General features: G+C 43.2%; 1 protein-coding gene across 1 annotated transcript in view; it reads right to left on the bottom strand.

The window, feature by feature from the left end:
* fam189a1 (family with sequence similarity 189 member A1) overlaps positions 1 to 7,500 on the bottom strand; it is a 170,739-nt gene that overhangs the window by 12,343 nt on the left and 150,896 nt on the right. The window lies entirely within an intron of this gene.

Genomic DNA, 7,500 nt, shown 5'->3' with positions numbered 1-7,500 from the left:
ACAGTAAACACCTTGTCCACTGTTTTCTTCACCAAATAGGCTATACAATAATTTCTCTAAATGTGTCTTAGATCCATGGCCTACTTGCATCTCTTATGGATAATGAACGATTGCTGATTGAAGAATTGTGCAAAGAAGTTTCACACAGGTGTATCAGTGCAAGGAATCTCTACCACCTGTGAAAAGATGTTTTCCTTTTGTTTAGCACAGGGAAACCAATAGAGTTTGGGGACTTTGAATGACAACTGTGTTAACTGTTTTGCAAGAGGGTGTGAGAACTGTGTGAACCCAATGAAAACGTGTGAACGCACTTGCAAGAGATGACCTCTGCTGAGATGACCAAGTGGATCCCAGTTTCCTTAGGCAGGTCAAAGCAGTCGAGAAAAACTGTAATGAACTATGCTTCACGTTTGTTACAGAAAGAGCATTTTTTTAAGAAGCATGAATCTCTTTGTCAATTAATAAAAAAGCAACAAATAAAATAAAGACACACATAAATAAAATATGAAATAATAAATAAATAAATAAATAAATAAATAAATAAATAAATAAATAAATAAATAAATAAATAAATAAATAAATAGAAATTAAGCCACATGTGATAAACCAGTTCACCACTCCTAACAGAGCACAAAGCTTCTCTGTAACACCATACTGACTAAAAAATTCCAAACTCTCATTTCAGCATAGTATTTCAAATCTATCAATCTATCTAGCCTTTTAAACACACACACTGGATCATGATCAGATGCATTTTCAACTTTACTTCTTCTGCTAACCCAGATACTAAATTAGCATAATGCGGTAACAATTATCATTTCAATTCTACCTGAAATCTGCTCACTGCAGACGTTATAATGCATACCCAAGCAGCAGCACAGCCTTGAAAGACGCACATTGAATTTGATCAGAGCGGCGCTGGTTCTTCACTGGCTAACTTGATGTGATTGGCTGGATGACCGTTCAATCAAATCAACAGACCTATTTGTGTCTCTCTGTGTGTGCGTTGTGGTAGATATGGTTCCAACTCTTTACGGGAGTGTTTATTTCCATATTTTACTTTCATTTTAATCTGACAAAAAGTGTGGGGGATAGAATCGTGTTCCAGCAAAAGTGTGTACGTTATAACACCCACATCCCCCACGCTTGCTATGCGCCTGGTGATAGAGGAAGAACAGAGAGAGAGAGAGAAGTGATAGAGGAAGAACAGAGAGAGAGAGAGAGTGATAGAGGAAGAACACTACAGAGAGAGAGAGAGAGTGATAGAGGAAGAACACAGAGAGAGAGAAGTGATAGAGGAAGAACAGAGAGAGAGAAGTGATAGAGGAAGAACACTACAGAGAGAGAGAGAAGTGATAGAGGAAGAACACTACAGAGAGAGAGAGAAGTGATAGAGGAAGAACACTACAGAGAGAGAGAGAAGTGATAGAGAAGAGGTCAAAGAATAAGTACAGAAGAGAATTAGGAAAACTAAAACAGAGGAAACGGGGGGTGGGGTGGATAATAAGAAAACACAGAGTAAGAGTGAGAGAGAGTGAGAGAGATTATGTGTGTGTGGTGTGTGTGCGTGTGTGTGCGTGTGTGTGCGTGTGTGTGTGTGTGTGTGCGTGTGTGAGAGAGAGAGAGAGAGGAAGAGAAAGAGAAAGATCTCCAGCAGGGCTGTAATCAGCTGTGAGGTTGGCTCCCCCTCTGTGCCATGTTGTTTTTGCCAGTGTGGGCTGACGGAGGTGTCTGCTGATCTCTATAACACACACACACACACACATAAATAGACAGACACACACATACACACACAGATAGGCAGAGAGACAGACAGACAGACAGACAGACAGACAGAGACAGACAGACAGACAGACAGACAGACAGACACACACACACACACACACACACACACACACACACACACACTCAGACAATAACCATTTCTTCCACAGTTTGGATGATACACAATTTTGTGTGTTTTTTGGTGCAGGAAAATCAAATCAGAAGTTATCAGAGCCTCTGCAAGAAAATAGGGCAACCGAGGACACTCCTTCAAAGGCACACACACACACACACACACACAGACAATAAGCACATCTCTTCCACAGAGGAAGATGTTTTATCAGTGTGTGATGTGCCACTGGAGGGAAATCCAAAGTAGTAATCTAATTCTCACTAGGACTCATAGCTCAGACAAGACAAGTGAGGACACACCTTTACACACTCACACTCACACACACACACACACACTCTATCTCTCTCTCTCTCTCTCTCTCTATTTCAGTTCAATACAATGAGTTTTCTTGGCATGACTGCACGTTTTACAATATTACCAAAGCAGTCCATAGAGAGAAGAACAATAAAAAAATAAACAAGAATTAAAAAAGAAAGAAAGAAAATAATTAGCAATTAATAGTAATAATAACAACAATTGACATGGACTAGGGAGAATCATTTAAATTAGAAATCTCTCTCCCTCACACACACACACACACTCTCTCTATCTCTGACACACACACACACACAAACACACACACACACACACAAACGTGTGTCTATTGGTGGGCATGTATGTGTGTGTGTGTGTGTGTGTGTGTGTGTGTGTGTGTGTGTGTGTGCACAGTGTTTGTGTTGCTGTGTGAGACACAAATGGGCTCTTTATTAATATTTGGAATGCTGTGTTGTAATCAGTATTGGTCATCCCAAATAAATGAATTAAATGTGTGTGTGTGTGTGTGATGGACATGAGCTTTGTCGTTCACCTCCCCGTGACCTCAGAGGAGGGGAGCCACCAGCACTAATCTCTCCTGGTCTGTGTTTGGAGAAGAGCGGCAGCTCTCACATTCCTGTCTCCTCTCTCTCTCTCTCTCTCTCTCTTACATCTCTCCTCCTCTCCTTCTCCCTCTCACACACATCTCTACAAATCTCTCTCTCTTTCTCCTCTTCTTCTTTCCTCCTCCTCTCTCTCCCTCTCCCTGTACCTCTCTTTTCCTCTTTTCCTCGCCCCCTCTCCAGTTCTTTCATCATTGTCTTTTCCCCTTCATGTGTCTCCCTCCACAAAATTCTCTTTTCTCTTTTTTCACTCTCCCCAACTTTTCTCTATTCATGCCCTCTTCTCCACTCTCTCTCTTTCCTTTTCTCTATTCATCCCCTCTTCTCCACTCCCTCGCTTTCCTTTTCTCTATTCATCCCCTCTTCTCCACTCCCTCTCTTTCCCTTTCTCTATTCATCCCCTCTTCTCCACTCCCTCTCTTTCCTTTTCTCTATTCATCCCCTCTTCTTCACTCCATCTCTTTCTCTTCATCCATCTCTCAGTCTTTCAGTCCCCAGTGAGAGAGAGAGAGAACAATAATAACATGGAGAGAGATGGCTCCGTACATTTCTCTTCCCCCTCCCTTGTTTATTGTCTATCTTTCCACATATCTCTCTTTTTTCTTCCTCTCTTTCTCTCTGTTCCCTCTCTTTCCTCTCTTCCATTTGCTGAGGTGTTGCTGATGGCCGAGTCATCTCGAGTCGCCTCTTCACTCTGAAGTCCTCTTATGAGTTTGGAGGACAGGCCGTGATAGGGATGTGTTTGGACCATCCTGTCAGGGGAGGGACACACACACCTACACATACACATACACCTACACACACACACACACACACACACACACACACACACACACACACACACACACACACACACACACACACACACAATTCATGGGTGCGCATAAACACACACATGTACACTTACACCTACACACACACACACACACACAAACTCATTCACACAAACTCACTTACACGCATACACACACACAGACACACACACCAAAACCCAAACACATACACACACACACACCTAACTCATCAGACACTGATTGCGTCCAGTTGGATGTAAGAGCAAGGAACATCTCTACCCAAACAGTCTAATAGGTCAATATTCACACCAGCCAGGGCAAGAGCACACCTTTTTTTTGTTTATCATGAAATTAAATAAAAAAAATTAAAACAATTGGATTCAACATCATTCTATTGAGCACATTTACATCTCACCATACTGTCATATTGATATTGACATAATATACAATAAACACACAAATAGCACACTAAAATGCACTAGGTATGCATGGGTATGAATGAGCTATTGTTCATAGATATGTTATCTAGAGTTGGGAGAGGGTGAAATAGAGAGATAGAGAGAAAGGGAGGAAATGAAAGGGTGTGTGATTGAGGAGATAGAGAGAGAAAGAGAGAGAGAGAGAGAGAGAGAGAGAGAGAGAGAGAGAGAGAGAGAGAGAGAGAGAGAGAGAGAGAGAGAGAGATGTGGTCTTGCCCTGGAGGTATAATGGGTGAGTGGTCTTAAATCAGTACCAGCTGTAGCCTGACTGATTTTTCACCCCGACACACACACACACACACACACACACACACAGATCCCTCAGACATGTCTAATCTCCTCCCGCTCCAGTGGACAAGAATACTAATAACACACTCTAAAGAATAATAACACACACACACACACACACACACACACAGATTTTCCTCTCCTTGTGTCTCTGTCTCTCTATGTATGCATATGTATACATATAGATATACAATTCTCTCAGCTTTATTGTGCATAAAATCAAAGGAGTGAGCACATAAACTAACACACATGCACACAAATACACACACACACACACGCATGCACACACACACATACACATGCATGTACACACACACACGCACGCACGCACACACACACATACACACACACACACCACACGCACGCACACATGAACACACGCTTGCACACAGCACTCACACAAACGCACGCACACACACAGTATAATCTGTGCAACCTCGCCCTAGTTGAGGCCAGGCAATTTATAGTAGAAGTCATAAACCCTACAAAGGCCAGTCGTATCCCCACTATATTAAAACTGAATGGCCTGGCGATGTTTATTTCCACCCCGTCCAAACAGACTGGCTGAAGAGCAGCCCTCTCAGGCAGGATCAGCTGGGGAGGCTGGGTTTGGAGTAGGAACGGCAAGTCCTTTTGGTTTACATGGAGGACGCACTGAAGCTCCTCCAGCACTGTGTTTGAGATATAACTTACAGTGTGAGAGACTGAAGGTCTTAGAACAAACACAAAGTGTGTGTGTGTGTGTGTGTGTGTGTGTGTGTGTGTGTGTAAAAGGGAGAGATAAACAGAGTGAGAGTGTGTGTGTGTGTGTATGTGTGTGTATGTAAGGGTGTGTGTGTGTGGGGGGGGGGTGTGAGAGAGAGTGTGTGTGTGAGAGAGAGGTGTGCATTCGTGTGAGGTGTGTGTGTGTGTGTGTAGATGCGTGTGTGTGTGAGAAAGAGAATGAGAGACAGAGGTGTGTGTGTGCATATGTGTGTGTGTGTGTGTGTGTGTGTGTGTGTGTGTGTGTGTGTGTGTGAGTGTGTGAAAGAGAGAGAGTGAAAGACGCTGGTGTTGCCGTTGACTGGCAAGCACAAAGAGAGGTCTTTCACACGGCTTACTGTTAATTTCCCCAGTGACTCTTGGCACCAGAAACCGTTGAGTCTGACTGTGAACGCAGAGCAGGTTGCTTAGAAGAAGGATGTGCCCTTTGCACACACACACACACACACACAGACACACACAAACACACACACACACACAAACACACACAAACACACACACACACACACACACACACACACACACACACACACACACACACACACACAGAGACAAAGTGCATGGTTTCCCTGTGTTTGCCCTTTAGTAAATGTCTGCAGCGTTGGCCGTGGCGGTGCTTGGTGTGGTGTGCAACTCTGCAGGGAGCCGTGGGAGCTGAGGGCTGGACTGCAGCAGAGCGGGGACAGATATCCACTGCAGCACAGTGCCGGATCAGGGCCAGATAGCAGCACAGGAGCACAGGACAGAACAGGACAGGACAGGACAGGACAGCCTGCATTAGTGCGCAGGACATTAACATCTAGGGTTGGGTATCGTTTGGGTTTTATCCGATACCGGTGCTAAAGCGATACTTTTAAAACGGTGCCGGTGCCGAAACGGTGCCTGAACCGGTACTTTGTTTTTAAAATATTTTAAATTAAAATGGTCTAAAGCATGAATTGCTTTTTTTATTGATGAGACAAATTTGAACATGAAATTGAACTGTTATATTCAATTTACTATCAATATCTCATTGCTCCTATGAATAATACATTTAAATGTTAAAACAGCTTGCCATGCATGCACACACAATGGTAAGCTCTGCTTTCAAGTTTACCCAGTGTAGGCGGTTTGCCATAAGGTATGTTAAAACCACTTGCCATAAAACTGCCAGGTCATGGACAACGGCATTTGCAAACAAGTTAATCTAACAGGGACTCTACTTTCCAGTTAATTCAGTGTGTTGCCAAATGCTTCAAGAAATTGTATGTCTTAACCCATAACACGCAGTAGTTTTGAACATGTTAGGCTACATGTCGGTGTAGAAGTGTTAAGATTCCCAGCAGAAGGCATTTTAACAGCAACTATGGCTATGCGCTAACACCAGTCAGCTGAGTTTAATTAGCGATAACATACGGTGATGGTTTCGTAGCCTCTTTGACAGCTCAGTGACATCAGGTATGTAACCTACATATTTGTTTTTGCCAGCTAACTTTTAACATGATCTTCATATTCATTGTGATGCTATATGGACCTCATGCACATGAAAGATTAATATCATGCCATTATGTTGTTTAACACACCGTGAAATAAAGTTTTCACCTTACAACTTTGCTGATAACATTTCAAATAAATGTCAGTTAGCGCATTAGCAAGGATATTGTGTAACGTATAGGCTAGGCTAGCCTACTGTTGATGTTGTTTCATAGCCTTTTGCTTGTGTGTAGTTAGGCCCACTGCTAGATTTTGACAGGAGCTCGCGATATCGCTTTAAAGTAAGCTACTTGGGCTCACGCAAGCTGTCAAACACTGTCCACTCATGTGGTGCACCCCTCTGGTTTATACATCCAGTGTTTATCATATGTTAGCTAACTGTATCTGGATGTGTTGCTATCAGAGCAAGACGTTAGAGATGGCGCATGACATGCAGTGATGCCTCGTATTAAAAAAAAATAAAAAACACCGAAATGAGGCACCGAAATCCACGTTGTTATTCGATGCAGTTACTACCGTTTGTGTCGGCACCGGTGCCATATTAGAACCGTGTTTCGGTGCCCAACCCTATTAACATCACAGGTCTGGGCCAGATCAGAGGCCATTCAGGGTTCTAATGAGTGCTGGGGATATCAGGGCCAGGCTAGAAAAGAATAGTGTGAGTAAGTGTGTGTGTGTGTGTGTGTGTGTGTGTGTGTGTGTGTGTGTGTGTGTGTGTGTGTGTGTCTGTGTGTGCGTGCGTGCGTGTGTGTGTGTGAGAGAGAGAGAGTTGATAAGAGGTTGAGATGGAGATGAAGAGAAAACCAGCCAGAACCAAACCAATGAGAAAGGAGGGGGGGGTGATGTAGACAGCAGAAGAGCAACCAATCAAAGGAGAGGGAATGAGATGA

This window comes from Alosa pseudoharengus, unplaced genomic scaffold (assembly GCF_046254945.1).
Source record: "Alosa pseudoharengus isolate Yale_2024_CS ecotype anadromous, Long Island Sound unplaced genomic scaffold, YU_APseudo_1.1 YU_APseudo_1.1_scf_19, whole genome shotgun sequence".
Classification (NCBI taxonomy): domain Eukaryota; kingdom Metazoa; phylum Chordata; class Actinopteri; order Clupeiformes; family Clupeidae; genus Alosa; species Alosa pseudoharengus.
Note: the sequence above shows the minus strand (reverse complement) of the source record. Positions and strands in the feature narration are given on the sequence as shown.